Below are 27,839 nucleotides of genomic sequence, written 5' to 3'. Positions count from 1 at the left end.
CAGAGCTGGGCTGAGAGGTTGCAAGTGGAGTTTAATGTGGAAAAGTGTGAGGTGATTCAGTTTGGAAGGAGTAACAGGAATGCAGAGTACTGGGCTAATGGTAGGATTCTTGGTAGTATAAATGAGCAGAGAGATCTCGGTGTCCAGTTTCATAGATCCTTGAAAGTTGCCACCCAGGATGATAGGGTTGTTAAGAAGTTAAAAGGTGTGTTAGCTTTTATAGTTTGAGAGATTGAGTTTTGGAATCATGAGGTCATGCTGCAACTGTACAAAACTCTGGCAGCCAGACTTGGAGTATAGGAAGTATGTGGAAGCTTTGGAAAGGGTTTAGAGGAGATTACTAGGGTGTTGGATTAGTGGTGCTGGAAGAGCACAGCAGTTCAGGCAGCATCCAACGAGCAGCAAAATCGACGTTTCGGGCAAAAGCCCTTCATCAGGAATAAAGGCAGTGAGCCTGAAGCGTGGAGAGATAAGCTAGAGGAGGGTGGGGGTGGGGAGAGAGTAGCATAGAGTACAATGGGTAAGTGGGGGAGGAGATGAAGGTGATAGGTCAAGGAGGAGAGGGTGGAGTGGATAGGTGGAAAAGAAGATAGGCAGGTCGGACAAGTCCGGACAAGTCAAGGAGACAGTGCTGAGCTGGAAGTTTGAAACTAGGATGAGGTGGGGGAAGGGGAAATGAGGAAGCTGTTTTTACCTCATTACTAGGATGTTGCCTGGTCTGGAGAGAAGGTCTTACGAGGAAAGGCTGAGGGGCTTGAGGCTGTTTTCATTAGACAGAAGGTGCTTGAGAGGTGACTTAATTGAGACAGATAAGATAATCAGAAGGTTAGATAGGTTGGACAGTCAGATCCTTTTTCCTCAGATGGTGATGGCTAACACGAGGGGACATAGCTTTAAATTGACGGGTGACAGATATGTGACAGATGTCAGAGGTAGTTTCTTTACTCAGAGAGTAGTACGTGCATGGAATGCCCTGCCTGCAACAGTAGTAGACTCGCCAACTTTAAGGGCATTTAAATGATCATTAGATCTGCATATGGATGAGAATGGAAGTGTAGTTAGATGGGTTTCAGGTTGCTTTCACAGGTCGGTGCAACATCAAGGGCCAAAGGGCCTGTACTGAGCTGGAATGTTCTATGTTCTATTTTGTTGCTGGCACACTTTCTTATTCTCAACAACTCCTTTATTAGGTGACGCATTAATGTAGTAACATTAAATTCTGTATTTGTGTTGACAGAGAGAGAATTTGGACTCACATCAAAGCAGAATTAGAAGAACTAAAATATTCTTAATAATTATCTGTCTCACAAGGAAAGCATTACTTTCCTAGATACCACAGTATTTAAAATTGTGCGAGATAACAGTTGTAAGTTAGCATCAAAAATGTTTCTCAAAATAATTAACATATACTTCCACAAAAAGTTATGATCCTAAACACACCTTCCATAGAAGTGGGGTCACTGATAATGTGTTTCTATCACATATAAGCAAAACTAGAAGACTTCTACTCATCTCAGTCTTCCATCTCAGATTTAAATTTAACAATGTTGTTTGTCAAGTTAGCACATTCTCCCTGTGTCTGCGTGGGTTTACTTTGGGTGCTCCAGTTTCCTCCCACAGTCCATAGATGTGCAGCTTAGGTGGATTGGGCATGGGAACTGCAGGGTTATAGGGATGGAGTGAGTCTGGGTGAGATACTCTTTGGAGGATTTGTGCAAATGCAATGGACTGAATGGCCTGCTACCACACTATGGGGAATTTATGTTTCTAATTGGCACAGTGTACATTACAATCAAATTCACTACATGTTTTCCAGGTAGCAGCTGCTGAACATATGCAGCCTTGAACTAGAGAGATCACCTTTCTTTGCAAATACATCATTATTTCAGTGATTTAAATATTTCTTTGCATCTGTTCAGGTGAGTGTTCCATTTCTTTGCAGCCTCCCTCTTTCTTCCACCACTTTGCAGCCTCTCGGACTTGGCCATTCTCTCACAGCTTTGCTGTGTCCCTATCCGCCCCCCACTTCCCATAAGCCTGCTGTCTCCCCACAGTGCTTGTGGAGTCTTCCCATCTCCCTCAGCCCCTCTACCCCTAGACCCTGTCTCCCAATGTTTGCCTTGTAGCCTCACAATTTTCCACAAGCCCCTTTGCAACCCGTTGCCTCTGCCAATCTCCTTGTGACATCTCTGTCTTCCTCCAGCCCACTGTGAACTCTGTCAAGGGTTAGGCTTCAACTTCCTAGTAACATTATTTATTACACATTAATACCAAGTGCTGCTATACATTAGGTTAAGGATTCTGGATTAGTGGTGCTGGAAGAGCACAGCAGTTCAGACAGCATCCAAGTAGCTTCAAAATCAACGTTTCGGGCAAAAGCCCTTCATCAGGAATAAAGGCAGTGAGCCTGAAGCGTGGAGAGATAAGCTAGAGGAGGGTGGGGGTGGGGAGAAAGTAGCATAGAGTACAATGGGTGAGTGGGGGAGGGGATGAAGGTGATAGGTCAAGGAGGACAGGGTGGAGTGGATAGGTGGAAAAGGAGATAGGCAGGTAGGACAAGTCCGGACAAGTCATGGGGACAGTTACTGAGCTGGAAGTTTAGAACTAGGGTGAGGTGGGGGAAGGGGAAATGAGGAAACTGTTGAAGTCCACATTGATGCCCTGGGGTTGAAGTGTTCCGAGGCGGAACAGGTGGTTTCGGAAGGGGGGATGGGGGGTGGGGGGAGAAGTAGGAAGTTACAAAAAGGATGGGAGAGTCAGGGTGTTATGAATAAATCGACCAGAAGCAATCAGGATCATTTACCAGAAAGCCCAGCTAGTGACGTTCATGTCTCATGAGTGAATAAAAAAATCTGGGTTAGGGGAATAAAGTTCTGACAATGTGTGCATGACCCTTATGAAGGCTAAATGTGTGAAGAGCCCAGTAGAGTTCAATTTGTTCATGAGAAATACATCAGAATGTAGAAGTAGTAAAAGTGGGAAAGTTTCCAGTAATTTTGATCATTACATCATGCACTCTGAGGTGATGATAGAGAAAGATATACGGATTATGAAAACCAAGTTGGAGAAAACGCCATAAAAAAACAAATCTTTTATTTTTAGAGAGTTGAAAAGTAGGGAAATTATGCTCACTCTGTATCAAAGCTTGGTCTGACCACACATTTAGAACATTACCTGCAGTTCTTGGCCATCATAGTATTTAAAGGATTTAGGGATACTGGAGAGTGTGCAGGGAATATTTATAAAAGTGATATCAGAAATGCACAGATTCAAACATAATCTCAAAAGAGAATTGAAATGCTAGTCTCACCCCTTATAGAAAAGAAGGCTAAGGGGTGATCTGATGCAGAATTTTAAAATTATTAATATTTTACACACAGCAATTAAATCTCCTATCAGCTTCTTCTATTCAATAGACAATAGGTGCAGGAGTAGGCCATTCTGCCCTTTGAGCCAGCACCATCATTCATTATGATCATGGCTGATCATCCTCAATCAGTATGCAGTTCCTGCCTTATCCCTATAACCCTTGATTCCACTATCCTTAAGAGCTCGATCCAACTCTTTCTTGAAAGTATCCAGAGACTTGGCCTCCACAGCCTTCTGGGGCAGAGCATTCCATACACCCACCACTCTCTGGGTGAAGAAGTTTCTCCTCAACTCTGTTCTAAGTGGCCTACCCCTTATTCTAAAGAAAACAATCCCTGGCCAAGTAATCTTTTCTCATAATCAGCACAACAGTCTTACAAACTTTCTCATGAGTCCTCTGCAATACAATTACATTGTTCCTGTAATGTATTGACCAGCACTGCACATAGTATTCCAGTTGTCATTTAACTTGTGCTAAATACAGGTTTGGCATAATCTCAGTGCTGTTATAGATAGTTTTAGTCAATCTGTCTAGGTGTATTATTAAATGCCTCTAGAGAAGGTGCCATTTGAATCCAGGCCTAAAGGTAGGGACAGATTCACTCAGCAACTGTATTGTGGGAGGTAGCAGGTTCTAATGGGATCACCAATAGCAGATGATAGCTCCATTCTGTCAAGCCCTGGGTTTTAAGCCCAGCACACTCCAGCTGCACCAACCTGCCAGCTTCACTGCTGTTGTATTCTATATCTCAGCTTGTAAAGAAAGCTATCTGGTGTGCTATCTTAAATGACCTTGTCTGTCTTTCCTGCTACCATCAAGTATCTGCAGATATGGAATTTAATGTCCCTCTGCTCCTCTAAATCTCTCAGGATCTTACCCCTTGTTGTGTATTCCCTCCTTATGTATTCCCTTGCTTTGTTTAGCTGCCTCCTGCCCCCACTGTTCAAAAACCAAACGGCTTGGCCTCAGCCAAAGGTAGTGAAAGAAAATCAGTCAAAGTTCATGATCTTGATTCTGTTACCCAAGTGCATTGCATGATGTGATACACTATCTGTGTGTGGTGGGTGGTACAGGGTTGTAGCATTGTACAGAAAATAAATGGTCATTCATCCCGTAGTGCTCATTCAAGCTCTTTGAAAGAGCAATCCAATTTAGTTCCAGTTTTGGCCTCTTCAAGTGCACATTCAATTGCCTTTTGACAGTTACTAGCAATCTATCAGAAAGTGTGAAGGAGTTTCCCAATATTTATCCTCTTGTTTTTCTGCCAGTTGGTAACCTACCTACCCAGAGGAATTATTTTTGGCTCTATCAAACTCCCTCTAAATTTGAATACCACTGACAGGTTTCCACCTCAGCTTCTATGCTCCAGCAAAGCTGTCACAATCTCTCTAAATATCTGAAGTCACTCATCATTAATGTCTATGATTTGGAGGTGTCGGTGTTGGATTGGGTGTACAAAGTTAAAAATCACACAACATCAGGTTATAGTCCAACAGGTTTATTTGGAAGCACTAGCTTTTGGAGCGCTACTCCTTCATCAGGTGGCTGTGGAATGTATGCATATCTTCCACAATCATCTGATGAAGATGCAACGCTCCAAAAGCCAGAGCTTCCAAATAAATCAGTTGGATATAACCTGGTGTTGTGTGATTTTTAACATCATTGATATCAACCTGTTAAACCTCCTGAATACATCTCCAGAGCCTCGGCATCCACTGAATGTGGTCCCAGAACCTGCACCTGAAGCCTGAGCTTTACAGAGATTTAGCCTGACTCCCTTGTTCTTGCATTCAATTCTCGGTTACAAAACCAAGCATCCCCTACACATTCACAACTGCTTTATCACCAACACATTCAAGGATTTGTGATTTGGTCACGCTGCACTGACATTCTACCTGAACATAATGTCATCAGGATGAACAGGATCTCTGTACATTTGTTCTTCCATCAGTTCCCACTTATCCACTTTAAATGTGTCTGTCTGTTTCACCGGTGTGCACCTGCGGTCTGCTAAGAATAGGCTTGCTACTAGCTGCATTGTTTTTTGGTTATCAGTAACAAATTCTGAAATTGATCTCCCAAATAAAGTCCACATAATTTATGTATATTAAACGCATCGGTCTTAATATTGAGTCCTGGGGACCCCACTACATATCTCCCTCCAGTCAGAAATTCACCATGACTGTCTATCTGCTATCTCTTAGGTAAAAACAAGGACTGCAGATGTAGGAAACCTGAGTCTGGATTAGAGTGGTGCTGGAAAGGAACAGCAGGTCAGGCAGCATCCAAACAGCAGGAAAATCGACGTTTCGGGCAAAAAGCCCTTCATCAGGAATAGAGGCAGAGAGCCTGTAGGGTGGAGAGATAAATGAGAGGGGGGGTGGGGGTAGGTGCTATCTCCGAACCAATTTTGTAGCAGGTTACCGTTGTCATATTTATTTGCAGTGTGTAATTGATGGGTGATGACAGGGTTTTAGCTTAGCTGTGAAATTGTTCACAGGCATGTCGTCTCTGAACAATCATGATTTAGCCTCACACTTGAAGAATTGGCATACAAGGATGACTGGATGCTTATTGAACTGTAATCCAGTATTAATAAGCAGGAGAGGATGAAAATGCTTCACAAAATATTTACATGTGAGTCACACAGTATTTATTCTGACAAGATTTGGAAAGTTCAGAAGTATTGTTTTCAAATTTCGGAGTGAGCTGTACCATGATCAAGGAGATTTTGAAGGTTGGTGATATAGCAGGTAGGATCCAGGACATGGACGTTGCACAGAGTGTAATTACCAGGGCCCATTAAATCAGGATAACATCATCCCTCTCCCTCCCTCAGCAACTAATCTGAACAAGGTCGCCTCAAACAGGAGACAGACAGGATTTGTGAGTACCTGCTGCTGCAAATCCCACATTTATTGCTGATAGCCTTAATATTGAACCTGTCAGCATTAAACACTGTGATTGTAGCAACTGCGTGCAAGTGGCTGCAGAGGGCAAGTCACTGAGATTGCTGAGCACACAGCCGGCCTCAGGAATTGCTGCCAATGAGGTCCAAGTCTCAGGGATCCCTAGATCCAGGGAAGGCTGCCTGCTACAGGGATTGTGCACCGAAAAAGGAAACTGCAAGTTTTGGGTGGAGGGGGCAGTGGTCAAACAATAAGGCTGCAATATGGAGGGCCAAAGGTGCAGGGGTATGGAGAGAGGAAGACTGCAAAAGACAGTGGTTATAAACAGGTGAACAGTGGACTATCCAACTGCCTAGGAACCAGGAAACTTGAAATCACTGGAACAATAAATTCTTTATAAATGAATGTTGACTCTCTATCTTATGGCTGTATCACATCAACATTGACTATCTGGGAAGAAACATAGTAGGTATTTTTATAATCAGCACTGTCTAAATGTTAACCTTAACACTGTAATTGAGATGTAAGACATAGGATATGTAGTGGCCACTTGGTTAAATGATTCAGTTTTCTGTCAATGGGATGGAAACACATTCACTCAGAGGTCATCTGAAGGTATGTTTATGGTGAAGGCTTTTCTTGTGTCAAGAATTCTATTGGTTACTTTGGAAAAAACCTTTTGTTACTAATATATGCCTGTTGTCTGGTGCCAAATTAAATGTTGTGGTGTTGAGAAAAGTGATGTTTTCTTTGTGTGTTGTGGTTTTAAGTTTAATGGACTATCGATAATTGAGGATGTATCTGAAATCTTCTAATCTGTTACTGTGCAAGTCCAAATGCCGTATTGACTTAAATGCAAAAGGTACTTTTGCTACGTAACTTCGTAAACTGATAAATGAGTGAGGATGAAAGAGGAGCCCTTCAAAATAAAAGTATAACACTATTAAGACTATAAGAGATAGGAGCAGAAATTAGGTCATTCAGTCCATTGAGTCTGCTCCACTATTCAATCATCACTGATAAGTTTATCAACCCCATTCTTTTGCTTTCTCCCCATAACCCTTGATCCCCTTGACAATCAAGTATCTATCTCCATCTTAAATATACACAGTGACCTGGCCTCCACAGCCTTCTGTGGCAGTGAATTCCATAGATTCGCCACTCTCTGGCGGAAGAAGTTTCTCCTTATCTCCATTCTAAAAGACCTTCCCTTTATTCGGCACGGCACGGTGGCACAGTGGTTAGCACTGCTGCCTCACAGCGCCAGAGACCTGGGTTCAATTCCCGCCTCAGGCAACTGACTGTGTGGAGTTTGCACATTCTCCCCGTGTCTGCGTGGGTTTCCTCCGGGTGCTCCGGTTTCCTCCCACAGTCCAAAGATGTGCAGGTCAGGTGAATTGGCCATGCTAAATTGCCTGTAGTGTTAGGTAAGGGGTAGATGTAGGGGTATGGGTGGGTTGCGCTTCGGCGGGGCGGTGTGGACTTGTTGGGCTGAAGGGCCTGTTTCCACACTGTAAGTAATCTAATCTAATCTATTCTCAGACTGTGTCCTCGGGTCCTAGTCTCTCCTACCAATGGAAACATCTTCCCAACATCTACTCTGTGCAGGCCAAAAGTACGAAGTAGTACAAAAGAAGAACCCGAGAAAATAATTACTTTCACTTTGGGCCTGATTGTATATTATGCATGACCGATTTGATTGTCATGGTCTGAAAAAAGCCATGTTTGTAAAATGAATCATTATTGAAAGTTGAACATTCAACAGGCAGAGAGAACAAAAGTGAACAAAAGTCATAAACCAGTGTGTCTATAGTTTCCAATTCTGCTAACCAGACAATGGGAAAGCTTTGCCGAGGGTTTACAAGAGACTTATTAGAGCTGCTCTAGTGATGTGGGATTACAGATAGGCAAAGGTTACTTTCAAAGGGGTCGAAAATCAGGAGATTTGATGGATGTGTATTAAATTATGAAGGGTTTGGATAGAATAAATAGAAATAGTTGCCAAATGTTGAAGGATAAACAGCCATTTGACTCAGATTTTTAGTTTCCTATGAATTGATTGGTAAAAGAACTAGGAGGGTAAGGATTTACACAAAAGTGAGGTTAGAATTTGGAATGGACCCCTTCTTTGGGCATGGATTCAAATCAGTGTTTGAAAGAGAAATGCTTCCAGAGAAAGAAGCGGGGGAGAAAGATCTGCAGGGTGGGGAGTTGGTGTGGTGTGGGGCATTCGTAGGACTTACTGAATCCCTCTTCAAATGTACTGGCACTGACTCAGTGGCCCTAATTTGCTGCACTGTTCTATTGGGTCATGGGTCGGGGGATGTAACTTTATCCTCACACTCTGGGCAATAATTGGCAAAGTAGGTCCTGCCCTTTCTCTCAGCATTTCATGACAAATCAAACAGGATTCTGAAAGCAATAGAAAACGCACTCAACCCAGTTACTGTCCAGGCACAGGAAGAGAGGAATGGTGAGCTGGGTTTACCAGCAACCTAACACACAGGTCAGGCTAGGAATGCAATCCCTAATGAGTTAGCACTTTCAGGCAACAAAATAAACAGAGAACGTCATCGTTTGGCCCAATATAACGACCCTTTGAAAGAACTAGCCGAACTCGATCCTCTGTTTCAAAATACAAGCAATCCCAGGGTTGCAAGTTCTGTTCTGGTCTCTGTTCACAAATAATCAATTTTTCTGCAAGTCGGAATACAAGGCAGGACAATGTGAATCAGCCGTCCATAAGTAGGAGTTAAAGGAAATGTCTGTATGTTAGACCTTTAAAATTACACCCTTGTGAAGGACTCCATTGGTAAGTATGAGTGTTTCTAAGTCGGATGTTCGTAAATCAGGGATTTTTGTACGCTGTTTTCATTCACATATTGATCATAGTCACTCTCCCCCACCGCCACTCTGTTAACACACTTCTCATCCCTTGAAAAATCCAAACAGTATCATCACTATGGAAATGGTTGGAAACAGAACGCTGTGTGATGCAAGGTGCTGGAGTTCCTATGAGAAAGGACAGGGGAGAGAGATTGGCATAACAACTGGGAGAAGGCCTTTGTGATTCTCCTTTGGCACACCAAGTGCAAAAGGAAAGCAGCCAGTTTCTTGAAGATGATTCCTTAAAATATTCTTTCATTATGGTGACTTTTGCTCCTTTCGACTGCAATTGTTATGCATTAAGTAATGTCCAATTAATTGCACGCATTTATCAAATTGCATTTTGGATTTAAAATATCACGTTTTTATATTTGTGAATTGCGTACACACATTGCTGAGTTTCACAGGGGGTGAAGGGGGGATTCATTCTGTGACCCGACAAGTCGCAACTGCCTGACCAGATCTCTCACTACCACTACGAAAATGCGCTACCACCAAAACTGGACATGAAGATCCCTCCTTCTCAACCTCTCCCCTTGCCTGAGGCACAGTGACCCTCAGGCTAAACCAACATTGGCCGTCTCACTCACTTTCTCCAATAAGAGAGCAGCTATGGATTATGCTGAATTTGCTTACTTTACCTGTTAAAAAGGCCAGTGGTTTTCTGCTTTCATGCACAGTTAGGTTCAGTCTGCAAGGCATTAACACACTAGCCACGCTAACTTATATTAATAAAATCTCGGAATTGACAACTAGACTTCTCTGACCACTTGGGTTTATGACAGCCCATACACCAATAGTCATGCCGATAGGAACAAAACCAAACACATTCCAAAAGACACAATACAGCAGCGCTTCACTGGAGGCTCCAAAGCACTGAGGACATCACCCAGAACGGGGATGAAATGTTATCAAATTAACTTCCCAGCCCGGCAAACATACCCACAACTATGGCAACTGGCACTCGAGCAACAAATCTTTACACAAACCTTGAAGGAATCAGAGTTAATATTTCAGGTCGAGTAACCCTTCTCCAGAACTCTGAGGAAGGTCACCTGTCCTGAAGCGTTAACTCTGATTTCTTTTCACTGATGCTGCTAGACCTGCTGAGCATTTCCAGCATTTTCTGTCTTCGTAATATCTTTTCTACATCTAATTTGTAAACTCCCGTTAGTATTTTACATGCCTTAATTAAATCTCCTCTCATTCTTCAAAACTTCAGAGTGTAAAGGCCTAGATTGCTCAACCTCTCTTCATAAGATAAACCCCTCACCTCTGAAATTAATGGAGTGAACCTCCTCTGAACTTCCTCCAACATAACTACATCCGTCATCAAATAAGTGGGCTAAACTTGGACGCAGAACTCCCAGGTATGGCCTGACTAATGCCTTGTATAGCTGCAATAACAACTTTCTACTTTTATACTCTATTCCTTTGGAAATAAATGTCAAAATTCCATTTGCCCTGGTATTGCCTGCTGTACCAACATACAAGTTTTGTGCAATACGTGCATGGCTCCAAGATCTTGCTGCAAAAAAAGCACTCTGCAGTTTCTCTTCATTTGGATAATAACGTGTCTTTCTATTTCTCCAACCTAAATAGATAACCACCCACTTATCTATATTAAACTTCATCTGTTAAGTTTTAGTCGATTCACCCAACCTATTTATACCCATGTGTTAATTTATGATTTCTTCATTGACCACTTGTCAATTTTCAGTTGACTGTGTAACATTACCGTATACACACATGTATAGGTCGAATTTTGAAGATTTGTTTAAAATGTAAAATTATGAGGTCAGCTTATACACGAGACATTGTTTTTGAGAGGATGAATATTTATCCACAAAATAGATAAATGGGAAATTTATCATCCTGGCAGCCCCCTGGTCCCTGGTTCTGGTACATACCCTGTAAAATCGACGTTTCGGGCAAAAGCCCTTCATTCCAGATGAAGGGTTTTTGCCCGAAACGTCGCTTTTACTGCTCCTCGGATGCTGCCTGAACTGCTGTGCTTTTCCAGCACCTCTCTAATCTAGACTCTGGTTTCCAGCATCTGCAGTCATTGTTTTTACCTGCATACCCTGGAATATGTTGGGGCGGTGGTAAACCGCGGGTAACTGAAACTGATTCCGCAGATACGGCAGTCGCCCTGTACTGTCATACCATTACAGTAATTCTGAAAACCTGGAGTGGAGCGTGAAGGCTGGTGGACTGGAAGACCCGGAACTGAGTGGTACGGCCAACTTCAATATGCAGGTGGACTGGGTGAATAATGTTGCTGGTGGATCCAAAGAAAGGGAATTCATGGAATGCTTACAGGATGCCTTTTTAAAATAGCTTGTGATGGAGCCCACAAGGGAGCAAGTTATCGTGGACTTAGTGCTATATAGTGACCCAGACTTTATAAAAGACCTTAAAGTAAGGGAACACTTAGAGGCAGTAATCATAATATGGTAGTGGTCAGTCTGCAGTTTGAAAGAGAGAAGGCAAAATCGGATGTAATGGTGTTACAGTTAAATAAAGATAATTGGAGGGGCATGAGAGATGAACTGACAAAAATTGATTGGAAGCAGAGCCTAGGGGGGAAGACAGTAGAGCAACAATAGCAGCAGTTTCTGGGTGTAATTGAGGACATAGTACGGAGGGACATCCCAAAGAAAAAAAAGATTATCCGAGGAGAGGTGGGTGTTGAGAATTAGACAGTCATGGTTGACAAAGGAAGCCAGGAAATGTATCAAAGAAAAGGAGAGAGCCTATAAAGTGGCCAAGAGACTGGAATTGGGAAGACTACAAAAACACAGGATAACAAAGAGAGAAATAAGGAAGGAGAAGATCAAATATGAAGGTGAGCAAGCCAGTAATATTAGAAAAGATAGTAAAAGTTTATTTCAATATATAACAACTAGAGGGCATAGGTTTAGGGTGAGAGGGGAAAGATATAAAAGAGACCTAAGGGGCAACTTTTTCCACACAAAGGGCGGTACGTGTATGGAATGAGCTGCCAGAGGAAGTGGTGGAGGCTGGTACAATTGCAACATTTAAGACGCATTTGGATGGGTATATGAATAGGAAGGGTTTGGTGGGATATGGGCCGGGTGTTGGCGGGTGGGACCAGATTTGGTTGGGATATCTGGTTGACATGGGCGGGTTGGACCGAAGGGTCTGTTTCCATGCTGTACATCTCTATGACTCTAAAACATAAACGAAAGTCAAAAGTCGAAATTGGGCCATTCCAAATTGATACAGGAAGGCTAGTGATGGGAGATAAGGAAATAGCTGAAGAACTTAATAAGCATTTTGCATCAGTCCTCACAGTGGAAGACATGAGTAATATCCTAACAATTAAGGAGAGTCAAGGGGCAGAGTTGACTATGGTAGCCATTACAAAAGAGAAAGTGCTGGAAAAACTAAAAGGTCTAAAAATTGATAAATCTCCTAGCCCCAATGGGCTACATCCTAGAATTCCGAGGGACGTGACTGTGGAAATAGCAGAGATGTTGGTTGTGATCTTTCAAAAGTCACTGGAGTCAGGGAAAGTCCCGGATGATTGGAAGATCGCTGTTGTAACCCACTTGTTCAAGAAAGGATCAAGACAAAAAATGGAAAATTATAAGCCAATTAGCCTAACCTCGGTTGTTGGTAAAATTCTAGAAATCATCATTAAGGATGAGATTTCTAAATTCTTGGAACTACAGGGTCAGATTAGAACAAGTCAGCATGGATCTAGTAAAGGGAAGTCAAGCCTGACAAACCTGTTAGAATTCTTTGAAGAGGTAACAAGTAGGTTAGACCAGGGAAACCCAGTGGATGCTATCTATCTAGACTTCCAAAAGGCCTTTGATAAGGTGCATCATGAGAGTCTGCTGAGTAAGGTGAGGGTCCATGGTGTTCGAGGTGAGCACCTGGCATGGATTGAGGATTGGTTGTCTGACAGAAGGCAGAGAGTTGGGATAAAAAGTTCTGCAGGATTCAGTGTTGGGGCCGCAGCTTATATATCATTTTATATATTAATGATCTGGATCACGGGATTGGGGGCATTCTGGCAATGACATGATGTTAGCTGGACAAGCAGGTAGTTCTGAGGAGGTGGGGAGGCTGCAGAAAGATTTAGACAGCTTAGGAGAGTGGTCCAGGAAATGGCTGATGAAATTCAATCTGAGCAAATGTGAGGTCTTGCACTTTGGAAAAATAGAATACAGGCATGGACTATTTTCTAAATAGTGAGAAAATTTATAAAGCCAAAGTACAAAGGGATCTGGGAGCGCTAGTCCAGGATTCTCTAAAGGTTAACTTGCAGTTGAGTCCATGATTAAGAAAGTGAATGTAATGTTGTCATTTATCTCAACTGGGTTGGAATATAAAAGCAGTGATGTGCTTCTGAGACTTTATAAAGCTCTAGTTAAACCCTATTTAGAATACTGTGTCCAATTTTGGGCCGCACACCTCAGGAAGGACATTCTGGCACTAGAACGTGTCCAGTGGAGATTCACACAGATGATCCCTGGAATGGTAGGCTTAACATACGATGAACAGTTGAGGATCCTGGAATTGTATTCATTAGAGTTTAGAAGGTTGAGGGAAGATCTAATAGAAATTTACAAGATAATGCATGGCTTAGAAAGGATCGACTTTGGGAAGTTGATTCCGTTAGGTAGGGAGACTAGGACCCAAGAGCACAGCCTTAGAATTAGAGGGGGCCAATTTAGAATGAAAATGAGGAGAGACTTCTTCAGCCAGAGAGTGGTGGGCCTGTGGAATTCATTGCCATGGAGTGCAGTGGAGGTCAGGAAGTTGAATGTCTTCAAGGCAGAGATTGATAAATTTTTGATCTCGCAAGGAATTAGGGGATGCTGGGAGAGTGGATTTGAAATGCCCATCAGCCATGATTAAATGGTGGAGTGGACTCAATGGGCCAAACGGCCTTACTTCCACTCCTATGTTTTATGGTCTTATGGCCAGCAGAGTAGAGAGCCGGAGCGGAGTGCAATGTACAGGCACACTGACTCATAAATGTTAATCTGTAACTGTGAAGACCTAGGGTTAACTTACACATGAGATATGGAAAATACAAGATTTTTGGCCAAAAATAAGGGGTCGACTTATACATGAGATCAATCAATACATGAGTATATATGGTACTTAAATGCTCCTTAGCCATGTGACATTTGCCCACTGATTAAACATTATTACATTTCCCTTGGTTGAAGATATAATATCACCAGTTGTTGAGAGTGTGTTGCTGGAAAATCACAGCAGGTCAGGCAGCATCCGAGGAGCAGGAAAATTGACGTTTCAGGCCAAAGCCCTTCATCCACTTCCGCTCCCTTTGTAAACATCATTACTGACCCCAAAACCACGCCCATTCAAGCCACTGTCTCTGCCCCCACCTCAAACTCCAGCCCCACTCCAGGTGCTAGCCCCCAACCCACCTCGAATTCCAGCCCCACTCCAGGTCCTAGTCCCCATCCCTACCATGTCTTCACCATTCCCCCAGACCTCCCCCTCACTGAGGATGAACATTTAGTTTTCAGTAAAGGCCTCACCTTTATCCCTCTATGGTCCCAGATTAATGAATTTGACATATGCTGCAACCTTGAATGTTTCTTCTGCCATCTCTACCTCTGTGCTTACTTGTACAACTAAGACACCTGCCTCCTACCAAGGACCCCTTCTCCCACCTCCAACACAGCCTATTCACCTGGACACATCCTTGACCTCTCCATTTCAAAATGCTGGCGTGACATCAACTGTTTCAACCTGTCCAACCACCTCACCCACTCCAACCTCTCACCCTCACAATGCACAGCCCTCCACTCCAACTCCAACCTCACCATCAAACTAGCAGATAAAGGGGATGCAGTGGTAGTTTGGCCAGGCCCCAACTCAAAGACACCTCCTCCTACCACCCCCTCCACCATGACCTCACATCCCATCACAAAACCATCATCTCCCAGATCATACACAACCTCATCACTTCAGGGGATCTCCCACCCACAGCTTCCAACCCCATAGTTCGGGAACCCTGCCTCACCCGATTCTACCTCCTACCAAGATCCACAAGCCTGACTACCCTGGCTGACCCATCGTCTCAGCCTACTCTTGCCCCACCGATCTCATATCCACCTATCTCGATACTGTCCTATTTCCCCCCGCCCCCCCGCAGTCCAAAAACTCCCACATAAGTTTGGGAAACCACCCATGCCCTCCACCTTCTCCAAGACTTCAGTTTCCCTGGCGCCCAATGCCTCATCTTCACCATGGACGTCCAATCCCTCTACACCTCCATCCGCCATGACCAGAGTCTCCAAGCCCTCCATTTCTTCCTCTCCCAACGTCCCCACCAATACCCTTCCACTGACACTCCTATTTGTTTGGAAGAACCGATCCTCACCCTCAATAACTTCTCCTTCCAGTCCTCCCACTTCCAAAAAAAAAATTCCTGATGAAGGGCTCCGGCCCGAAACATCAATGCTGCCTAACTTGCTGTGATTTTCCAGCAACATACTCTCAACTCTGATCTCAAGCATCTGCACACCTCACTCTCTCCCAGTATAATATCCTCAGCCGCAAATGAAATATGTGGTTTGTTTTCTGTTTTATAGCAAGATTAATTAGTTAATTTATAAATCAAAGAAAAAAAGAATAGGAAGATTTAAGGATAAGCATTGGGCAATGAAAAGTTTATCTCAGATTGAAACAGGACCTTGATCAGATGGGCCAATGGACTGAGGAATGGGTGATGGAATTTAATTTAGATAAATGTGAGGTAGTGCAGTTTGGAAAGGCAAATCAAACAGGCCTTGTACACTTAATGACAGGGCCTTGGGGAATGTTGCTGAACAAAGAGACCTTGGGGTGCAGATGCACAGTTCCCTGAAAGTTGAGTCGCAGGTAGAGAGGGTGGTGAAGAAGGTGTTTGGTATGCTTGCCTTCATTGGTCAGTGTATTGAGCATAGGAGTTGGGATGTCATGTTGCAGCTACACAGGATATTGGTAAGGCGACTTTTAAAATATCGCATTCAATTCTTTTCTACCCATTATAGGAAAGATATTGTTAAACTTGAAAGGGTTCAGAAAGTATTTACAAGGATGTTGCCAGGGTTGGAGGATTTGAGCTATAGGGAAAGGCTGAATAGGCTAGGAACTTTTTTACCTGAAGTGTTGGAGGCTGAGGGGTGACTTTGAAGAAGTTTATGAAATCATGAGGTGAATAGCAAATGTCATGTTCCCAGGGTGGGGAAATCCAAAACTTGAGGCCCTAGTTTTAAGGTAAGAGGGTAAAGATTTAAAGGGAACCTAAGGGGCAACATTTTCACACAGAGGGTGGTGCGTATATGGAATAAACTGGCAGAGGAAGTGATGGAGGCTGGTACAATTACAGCATTTAAAAGGCATCTGGATGGGTACATGAATAGGAATGTGAAATAACACCACTGAGGCTGGTAACCCATCACCAACTCACCCTCTATTTGGAAAGTCCTTGACACTGATCCAGCTCCCTCAGAGCCATCTCTCAGAGTGAACAGAACCTCTGACACTCCTGCTTATATTATCAGCCAGGACTCCCTGATTGGACATGATTAACAGCCCCAATCACAGAACTCACATTCTATAAGGCCCCCTTGGTTGACCTTGTTACAATCAATACTGAAGGGAGTTTAGAGCGATATTGGCCAAATGCTGGTAAATGGGACTAGATCAGCTTTGGATATCTGTTTGGCATGGGCAAGTTGGACCTAAGGGTTTGTTTCCTTACTGTATAATTCTATGATTCTAAAAGTGATGCCTAAAAGAAAGCTATTCCTGTGATAGTTCCTCAGTAATAATGACAGATGAAACTCCAAGTATTTATCACCATTCGACACAATGATCAATGCAAGTAACTTTCTAACTCAAGTTTCCATGCTATTATATGACATTTTGCTTTACAATTTACAAGTTATAAAAACAATAAAGATCGAGTCAAACATAATTAATCACTGACTCCCACACACCATGACTGAAACAAAGCTTCAGGGCAATGGGGTTGTGTACAGAGAGGAGTATCAAAGATGCCTGACTCCCAGGAACAAAATATAGTATACAATAACATTACAGAACAATCTCGGTTATCCAAACATCAATTATCAGACTTTCGGATTAACCAAACAAGATTTCAAGATCCCTGCATGCATTTCAACTGAAGTAGGAAAATTCTATTCCTCGTCCATTTAATGCATCATTTTGTAAATTTGAACAGGAGCATTAGATGCAAGTATGCTTTAATAAATAATTAACTTCAAATATATACTCGAGATATGATGTTAGAGTTAAGACTTACACTTTTTTATAAAAAGCTCTCTGATAATTATTTTCCTGAGGACAAAGGGTTGTGACTGTGGACACGCAAGAACAACACATGTGCACTCTAATAGCAAGATTCCCTCTCAATGTTGAACTCGCTCCATTTTGCAAACCCAACAATTTTTTTCCTTAGCTCATTCTCCAGAAAATTAAGTCATTTCCATTGCTTTTTCTTCCTGTTATCCCATGATGACGCATTATTTTCCAAACAAAACGTAGTTCAATATCTTTCAGCTGACAAAAAAATTTAATGAAACTTTTGTTTTGACCGGGGAGAGGGAATCGTAGTGAGTCAGCACACATGAAAATAGGTAAAAGTGAGGACTACAGATGCTGGAAACCAGAGTTTAGATCAGAGTGGCGCTGGAAAAGCATAACAGGTCAGGCAGCATCTGAGGAGCAGGAAAATCGACATTTTGGGCAAAAGTCCTTCACCAGGAATAGAGGCAGGAAGCCTTCAGTGTGGAGAGATAAATGGAGGGGAGGGGGGGGGGGGGTGGGGGAGAAAGTAACAAAGAGTGCAATAGGTGAATGGGGTGGGGATGGAGGTGATAGGTCAGAGCGGAGGGTGGAGTGGATAGGTGGGAAGGGAGATCGGCGGGTAGGACAAGTCATGGGGAAAGTGCTGAGCTGGAAGGTTGGAGCTGAGCTAAGGTGGGGGGAGGGGAAATGAGGAAACTGGTGAAGTCCACATTGATGCCCTGAGGTTGAAGTGTTCTGAGGCGGAAGATGAGGTGAAAATAAACAGGAGGAAGACTTGACGGGAAGAAACACGAGGAAAACATTACCCCCTTAAAAGAAATTGATGAGAGAATGGAAACTGAAGTCAGCGAAAAAATATTCCTCCCTCTCATGTCCCTCCCTGTAGTTTATGCCTCTCTCTCTCTCTCTCTCTCTCTCTCTAAGGGCTCAGCAGTCACTGAGGAGGGAGGGACAACACTTGGTTAGTCTGGATGGCGGGACAACACTGAACGGAAGGTTGCTGGCTGCTGTTGTGGAATGGGATAAAATTGAGGAAAATGTCTGTGAAACATTACACAGACTTCAGTCAAACTCGAGGCAAAAATTTTATTTGTAAAATATCATGAATTTTTAAGCAATATCCAATGTTTGTACATATTTTATCGATCGAATGAAATAAAAACTCTGTAAACATGCTTTTTTATGTAATTATGCTCAGAATGGCTTCCTTTGTTTACAATCAGATCAGTTATCCAATCAATAGGTAATCTGAACAAAATACTCTCGGTCCATGTCATTCAGATAATCAATCTGTTCTGTACATAACATTCTGACATGTGATCTCCCTCCCTCCCTTTAATGTTTTTCTCTTACGTCCCTACTGTATCTCTCCCAACTTGTGCTTGCCCCTTACACTTCTCTTTCCCACCGTTTGTGTCTGTCTATCTCTCTCCCTCTTGCCCTCCTTTTCCAGTGTTCACCCATCAGGAAATTCCTGCCCTTACCTCTTCAATGGAAAGCCCATTTTCCCTCACAGGAAGGAGACCCTGCCTTCTCTCCCCAGGATTTCTAATGGAACTCATTCACGGGGCAGGGAGGGACAGATACCATTCTGTCAAAATGGAAAGACCAAAGGGAGATGGATTAAAACTTAAAGACCAGGAAACCCTTTCTTGCACTGTGCTGGGCCAGTGTTTCTCAGTATCAGCATCAGTCGCCTCTGTCACCAAAGGTTTTGGTGGAGAGAAACATCAAACAGGGTTCCAACTGGCCCTTTGCGGGAAGAGTCACCTTGGCTGGAAAGCAACAGGATTGACTGCAACATTCCCACAGTTGTCCAGTTCACAAATATCCTCATCTCATTTCCCCTCCTCAGACAAAAGCCAAAACGGAAAAGCAACCAAACACAACTTTAACCTGAGCACCTAGGAGGCTTTGAGCTGGTCACATCAGAGCTTCCCATTTGAGCCACAGAGGAGACCATTCAACGTCATTTTCAGATTCACATAGAGTATCACCAAAATCCAAGCAATACCAGGCAGGAAAATCAAGCCACAGCTCACACACGAGTTACTGACCAGTTTTGGGAGACACCGGAGAATATCCAACATTTCCACAAGCAGCAATGTGATATCATCAAAGCATCTGCTTTGGTGATGTTGATTATGGGATATTGATTTTGATATTAGGGAGAACACCTCTGCTTTTGTTAAAGTTGCACACTGGAATTTTTCATGCCCACTCTAGAGGGCAAAAAGGGCCTTGATTGAACTTCTGACCCAAAAGGCCTACAGCAGTGCAACGCTCCCTCAGCCCTGCTTTGGGCTGGTGGCCTGGATATTGTATTCAAATTTCTGGAGGGCTAGAGATGGAGAGGAGATCACTATCACTAAACACAATCGCATTTTTCTTGTTAAATCTATAATCTTCTGCAACCTAACAGTCCTCCACAGTATCTGCCCTTCTTTAATTCCGGCCTCACTGATTTTGATCTCACTCTTTGGCAATCATGTTGGATATTCAACATCTAACATTAGGGAACTTTATCCCTAATAGCCTCAGCGCATCTTCCACTGAAGTCCTCATCCATGGCTTTGTTCCATCTAGGCTTGCCTATGCCATAGCCTTCCATATACTGCCGTCTAGAAATCTTAGGTCATCCAAAGGTGCCACCTGTTGTAGCTCACATCAAATTCCACATCTCTCCAGTATCTGCTGATGTGAACTGGCTCCCAGTCAAGGAAAGCCTCAATTTTAAAATTCTCATTCTTGTTGTTAAATCTGTAATCTTCTCCAGCCTAATAGTCCTTCATAGTATCTGCCCTTCTCTAATTCTTGCTTCACTGATTTTGATCTCACTCTTTGGCAGCCATGTTGGATTTTCAACATCCAACATTAGGGAGGATTATCCCTACAAGGTGTCACAATTATCTTAGGTAAGGTGGGGAGACGCTTTACAGAAAGTAAATAAATATTTCAAAAGGTGTTGATGTTGGAACCATTTCTGAATTGGTTTCTGGACCAAATGGAAGTTGCAGGAGCATTTGCAGCAGCCAGGATCGATTCAGTGATATTTTTGCAGCTTTATTGTGTAGTTATAGTGCTGACTTCGTATTGATGTAATATGAAAACCTTGCAACATGGACACATATAAAACCCTACTATACAAGGTAAACTGACAGCACTGGTTCGGTGATTGTGATCTCCTCTCCGTCTCGGGCCCTCCAGAGATTTGAATACAATATCCAGGCCACCAGCCTAAAGCAGGGCTAAGGGAGCGTTGCACTGCTGGAGGTCTTTTGGGTTAGAAGTTCAATCGAGGCCTATTTCGGCCTCTAGGGTGGGCATGAAAGATTCCAGGGTGCAACTTTAAGAAGGCAGAGGTGTTCTCCCCAGTATCAAAATCAATATTTATCCCATAATCAACATCACCAAAGCAGATTTCTGATGATATTGCATTGCCGCTTGTGGAAGGTTGGTCTGTACAGATTAATTGCTGTTTTTGACATTGTTGTGATTTGTTGTTGGGATAAGAGCAAAGCCAGCATTTATTGTTCATCCTTAATTGCCCCAGAGGTGTTAGAGCCATGTCAAGAATGCATCATTTTCCATAAAGCACTTTGAGACAATTTGAGGTCATGAAGGACACCACATTAATGCAAGTCTTTATCCTGCGCTTGCTGAACAGCTGACCACCTCACTCCCCTTCCTGCTACACATGTCGGCTAATATAGTGAACAGGTTTCTCTTTTCCACTGACTACCCACTCCCCTTTAAATCCGCTATCATCGTTCATCTCCTTAAACTAAAAACAGTTCTTCACGCTTCCATTCCTGAAAACTACTGCCACATCCAACATATTGATGTAGGAACATACAAATTAGGAAGAGGAGTAGGACATTGGCCCCTTGAGCCTTCTCTCTGAGATCATGGCTGACCTGATTGTGTCCTCAGCTCCGTTTGCCCATTTACCCCAATAATCTTTGTCTTCTCATAGCCTCAGCTCATCTTCCACTGAAGTCCTCATCTATAGCTTTGTTCCGTCTAGACTTGACTATACCATAGCTTCCCATACACTGCCATCCTGAAATCTGAGGTCATCCAAAGGTGCCACCTGTTATAGTTCACATCAAATTCCACATCTCTCCAGTATCTGCTGATGTGAACTAGCTCCCAGTCAAGGAAAGCCTCAATTTTAAAATTCTCATTCTTGTTGTTAAATCTGTAATCTTCTCCAGCCTAACAGTACTTCACGGTGTCTGCCCTTCTCTAATTCTGGTCTCACTGAATTTGATCTCACTCTTTGGCAGCCATGTCTTCAGCTGACAACAGCCCAAGCTCTGAAATCCTTCCTCCTTTTTCCTCTTTTAATTCACTCCTAGGTTCTTGTCTCTTTGGCCCAGCCTTCGGCATCTGTCCTAATACCGTCTTGTGTGGCTGATGTGTCAAATATTATTAGAAAATACTTGAAGCCCCTTGGGATGTTCTACTAAGCACAATAGGTACTAAAGAAATGCAATTGTTGTTTGCTGAGTTTTGTCTTTCTTTTTATGAAGGCGATAAGTGTAGACTTGATGACGTTCAGCAACAGAGGAAATTCAAAGCCAACTAATCTACATGTCACCGCTGTGTCAGCAGCTAGGATCTATACTGAGTGTCACAGAGGAATTTTGCAATCTACAACGCAAGTCATGGACAGCAGTAGATCTGATGAATTACTCTACAAGTGAAGCTGCTCCACAACTCTCAGTAATGAATTAGCATGTCAGTTTTATAAGTGCGAGTATTCATCAGGCCTCACTATAAGTCAGGGTAATATTACACTTCAAACATTTGTAGGTAGAGCGCTTTCAGCTCCATTAAATTTAACACCAGCAATTGAATTTTGTCCAAGTTTGAGGAGCTAAATCTTTACCTCTGGGAGCTTAGGTAGAAGACTAACCTCCACTGAGGGGATTTAAGGAGGTGGAGAGACATAGGAAGGCAATTATAGAGCTATGGAGCAAGGCAGCTGGAAACTGAGCATTTATCAACAGAGCTAGGTAAGTAGGCAGAATTGGAGAAGTGTATATAATTGGAGATCAGAAGGAATAGTTACAGGAGTAACTATTCAGCCCATTGAGCCCGATTCAATCTACATGCTGTATATCCCCCAGTAAGTAAGGAAACAGTAGCTGAACACTGTGTTCCAGTAGTGGTCTCACCAACATCCTGTACAACTGTAGCAAGGCATAAAATCAGAGACTCATACAGCACAGAAACAGACCCTTCAGTCCAGCCAATCCATGCTGAATATAATCCCAGACTAAACCAGTCCTACCTGTCTGCTCCTGGCTCATATCTCTCCAAACCATTCCTATTCATGAATCCATTCAAATGTCTTTGAAATATTGTAATTGCATCTACATCCACCACTTCTTCAGGAAGTTTATTCCACATACTAATCACCCACTGTATAAAATATTTGACCCTGATGTCTTTTCAAAATCTCTCTCCTCTCACCTTGAAAAAGTGCCCTCTTGTCTTGAAATACTCCATCCGAGGGAAAAGACAACTACCACTAACTCTATCTATGCCTTTCATTATTTTATAAACTTCTACCAAGTCGCCTGACAACCTTCTACGCAGCGAAAAAAGTACTTACTTTATAACTGAAACTTTCCATACCCAGCAACAACCCGGTGAATCTCTTCTGATCCCTCTCCAGCTTAATTGTATTCTTACTATGATTGAGCGATCAGAACTGGACACAATATTCCAGAAGAGGCCTCACCAATGACCTGTACAACCTCAACATCTTTACTTTTATATTCCATCCACTTCATAATAAAGGCCAACGTTCCATTTACCTTCCTAATCTGTACCAGCATGCTGTACCTGCATGTTAACCATTTGTTTCACATACAAGGGCATCAGATCCCTCTGTACTTCAACAAACTGTAGTCTCTCTCCAATTAATTTGCATTTCATGTTGCTATTTTTCCTACCAAAGTGGACAATTTTATATTATCTTGTATTACACCCCATCTGCCAGATTTTTGGCCACCCTCTTAAATTCTTTATCATCCTTTGCAAACTGTTTCTTCTCTTCACAATTTGATTTCCTACCTATCTTGTATCATGAACAAATTTGGCTACAATACTGTTGGTCCATGTCGCTTCAATAATAGTCAATAATGCAGATAGTGAATAGTTGAAGCCCAAGTACTGATCCTTGGAATATCCCATTAGTTACAGTTATCATCCTGAAAATTGACACATTCCTGATGAAAGGCTTAGGCCCAAAACATTGACTCTCCTGCTCCTCGGATGCTGCCTGACCTGCTGGGCTTTTCCAATGCCACACTCTCCAACTCTGATCTCCAGAATCTGCAGTCCTCACTTTCTCTCAGCCTGAAAAAACTTCGCTTATCCTAAACATCTACTTCCCATTAGCAAATCAATCTATCCTCTATACGCTCTAACATACCATCCCAAGATCATAAGTTCTTTCCCATTTCATCTTTTAATCTATTTTCAGATGCACTTTAGCCAACTCTATTTTCATGCCCCCATTTAAGTTGAAAACACGAGTTCCAAACCCACATTTCTCACCCTCAAAATGAATGGGGTATCCCATCATGTTATGATCACTTTTACCAAAAGGATCCTTTAGAAACATTTAAAATAGTAGGTCATTCAACCTTTTCAGCCTGCTCCACCATTCAATGTGATCATGGCTGATCATCCAACTCAGTACCCTGTTCCACTTTCTCCTTATATCTTTTAATCCCTTTATCCCTAAGGACTATATCTAACTCCTTCTTGAAAGCATTCAATGTTTAGGCTTCTGCTACTTTTGTTGGTAGAGAATTCCACAGGGTCACCACTCCCAAGGTGGAGAAATTTACCATAAAATCTTTAACTAGAGTCATAGAGTCATAAAGAAGTACAGCACGGAATCAGACCCTTCGGTCCAACCCGTCCATGCCGACCAGATATCCCAACACAATCTAGTCCCACCTGCCAGCACCCGGCCCATATCCCTCCAAACTCTTCCTATTCATATACCCATCCAAATGCCTCTTAAATGTTGCAGTTGTACCAGCCTCCACCACTTCCTCTGGCAGCTCATTCCATACACATACCACTCTCTGTGTGAAAAAGTTTCCCCTTAGGTCTCTTTTATATCTTTCCCCTCTCACCCTAAACCTATGCCCTCTAGTTCTGGACTCCCCCACCCCAGGGAAAAGACTTTGCCTATTTACCCTATCCATACCCCTCATAATTTTGTAAACCTCTATAAACCTCCACGCTCCAGGGAAAACAGCCCCAGCCTGTTCAGCCTCTCCCCATAGCTCAGATCCTCCAACCCAATCCAATCTCATTGCATATTACCAGCTCTAAGGTAGTTCCCTGGTTGCAGCCAAAACATACTGTTCCAAGAAGCTGTCCCTAATATATTCTATCAACACATTCTCTAAATTGCTGTTGCCAATTTGATTCAACTAATCTATGTGAAGATTATAATCTCCTAGATTATTGAAGCACCTTTTTATACATCTCATTTCTTCGTCATACATACTTTGTTCAATAGTGTAGCTCCTGTGAGAAAGATGATAAAATAACCCCATTAATGACCCTCTTGCTTTGCTACCTGAACTGATTTGACATTTTGATAAAGGTGGGTTGAGCAATGAAGAAATTTATAGAGAAAGAACGAAGTGAGGCCCTTGGGGAAGGAGGTTAGCACTCTCGCAGTCCACTTGGAGTCCCAGCTTGAACCAGGTAGAAAAATCGATCCCATTTTGATTTAATTCTTTCTCTTCAACCAGTTCAGTCTTTGGTCCTCAGAAAGATTCATTTGATTTTCCAAAAATTGACTTCCAACAATTCAATCAAATGCTTGTGCTGTCTATCTGTCATTAAATCCCTATTTTCACTTTAAAAATTGATTTATAACTTAATAAGCAATAGTTTTTCTATTTATACTTGCAGACTGACACATCTTAAGCACTTTACACAATTAATTGTAATAAATGAGGTATCTAAAATATATAGATACTATTCCCATTCAAGGCAACAAGACCAAGGAGTACTAATTGAAGATATATTCCACCATGCAAAATAGGTCATGCCTCAAAAGTGGGCATCCATGAGGTTCTGTGGATGATCAGCAGTGATGGAATTGTACAAAAAGGACAAATCAGGACAAATTTAACCGGGACAAATATTGCCCTATTGCTCTGCCATTGATCATCAGCAAAGTGGGAGGTGTACCCGAGAACTCTGTGGGAAGCTAGGGAAGTGATTGCTGGGCCTCTTGCTGAGATATTTGTATCATCGATAGTCACAGGTGAGGTGCCAGAAGACTGGAGATTGGCAAACATAGTGCCACTGTTTAAGAAGGGCGGTAAAGACAAGCCAGGGAACTATAGACCCCGGTGAGCCTGACCTCAGTGGTGGAGGGAATCCTGAGGGACAGGATGTACATGTATTTGGAAAGGCAAGGACTGATTAGGGATAGTCAACATGGCTTCGTGCGTGGGAAATCGGAAAGATGTTGTGAAATTTGAAAGGGTTCAGAAAAGAATTACAAGGATGTTGACAGGGTTGGAGGATCTGAGCTACAGGGAGAGGCTGACCAGGCTGGGGCTGTTTTCCCTGGAGCGTCGGAAGCTGAGGGGTGGTCTTATAAAGGTTTAAAAAATTATGAGGGGCATGGATAGGATAAATAGACAAAGTCTTTTCCCTGGGGTCAGGGAGTCCAGAACTAGAGGGCATAGGTTTAGGGTGTGAGGGGAAAGATATAAAAGAGATCTAAGGGGCAACTTTTTCACGCAGAGGATAGTACGTGTATGGAATGAGCTGCCAGAGGAAGTGGAGGAGGCTGGTACAATTGCAACATTTAAGAGGCATGTGGATGGTTATATGAATAGGAATGGTTTGGAGGGATATGGGCTGGGTGCTGGCAGGTGGGACTAGATTGGGTTGGGATATCTGGTTGGCATGGACAGGTTGGACCGAAGGGTTTGTTTCCATGCTGTACATCTCTATGACTCTATGACCCTAAGCGATGGAAAGGAATGTCAAGAATGTTATCAAGCACAACTTATCAGGGAATGGTCAGCTCACTGACACTCAGTTTGGGTTTCACTAGAGCAACTCAGCACATCTCACATCCCTACCCTGTTTTGTAATGAGTTTCCATTCATATAACTAACCTGTTCCTTTGAAGAAGCCATGATGCAATCTGTCTCCACCACACTCTGACATGCAATGTGTTCCAGCTCCTAGCCACTGATGTATTAAAGCAGTTTTTGTATTATTCATGTATTAGGATGTCACTGGCTCAGTTGTTATTATCCATCATTAAGTGCAGTGGAGATGGTGGTGCTGCAATGCCTTCTTGAACCACTGCAGCCCTTGCCAACTAAGTGGCACCCACCGTGTTGCTAGGAAGATGATTCCAAGATTTTGATCCAGCCACAGTGCTCGAATGTCGATATTGTTCCAAGTTAATACGGTGTGTGGCTTGGAAGGGAACTTGCAGGTGGGCTGCCTCCATGCAATTTCTGCCCCTGTCAGTCACAGGTTTGGAAGGTGCTATTGGTGAGTTGGTGCAGTGCATCAGGTATGACTGCCACTGTGCACCAGTGGTGAAGGGAAATGAATATTGCAGGGGTTGGATAATGTCCCAGCTACTTTATCCTGATGGTGCGAAGATTCTTGAGCCTTGTTGAGATTGAACACATCCAGGCAAGTAGTGAGTATTCCAACACACTCCTGGCTTGTGCCTTATCAATGATAGCGAAAGTGAGGACTACAAATGCTGGAGATCAGAATCATGATTAGAATGGTGCTGGAAAAGCACAGTCGGTCAGGCAGCATCCAAATAACAGGAAAATCGACGTTTCGGGCAAAAGCCCTTCATCAGGATGCTGCCTGACCGGCAGTGCTTTTCCAGCACCGCTGTAATCTTGACTCCCTTAACAATGATGGACAGGCACTCGGGAAACAAGAAGTGAGTTACGAACAGCAGAAGCTCTTGCCTTTGACCTGTTCTTGCTGGTCTACTTCAGTTTCTGCTGAATGCTAATCCTGTTGCTGTTGATCAACAATGCTGCTGATTTATTGGGTAGGAGTGTCATAGTGCTGACATCACTGAACAAGTAATCCAAAATCCACACTAATGTTCTGAGGACATGAGTTCAAATTGCACCACTGGAGATGATGAAATGTCAATCTGATTTTTAAAAATGGTGGCCATGTGACCACTTTTGATGGTTGTGAAAAATAAACCCATCCAGTTCACTAATTTCTTTTAGGCAAGGAAATCTCTTTTTTTTTCCTTTGAGATAATAGGACTGCAGATGCTGAAAAGTCAG

General features: G+C 42.8%; 1 protein-coding gene across 2 annotated transcripts in view; it reads right to left on the bottom strand.

Annotated features, from left to right (window-relative positions):
• Window positions 1-27,839, bottom strand: part of LOC140486472 (immunoglobulin superfamily member 5-like) — a 97,023-nt gene that overhangs the window by 10,141 nt on the left and 59,043 nt on the right. The gene's annotated exons all lie outside the window — the stretch shown is intronic.

The sequence above is a fragment of the Chiloscyllium punctatum genome, chromosome 15 (genome assembly GCF_047496795.1).
Source record: "Chiloscyllium punctatum isolate Juve2018m chromosome 15, sChiPun1.3, whole genome shotgun sequence".
Classification (NCBI taxonomy): Eukaryota; Metazoa; Chordata; class Chondrichthyes; order Orectolobiformes; family Hemiscylliidae; genus Chiloscyllium; species Chiloscyllium punctatum.
Note: the sequence above shows the minus strand (reverse complement) of the source record. Positions and strands in the feature narration are given on the sequence as shown.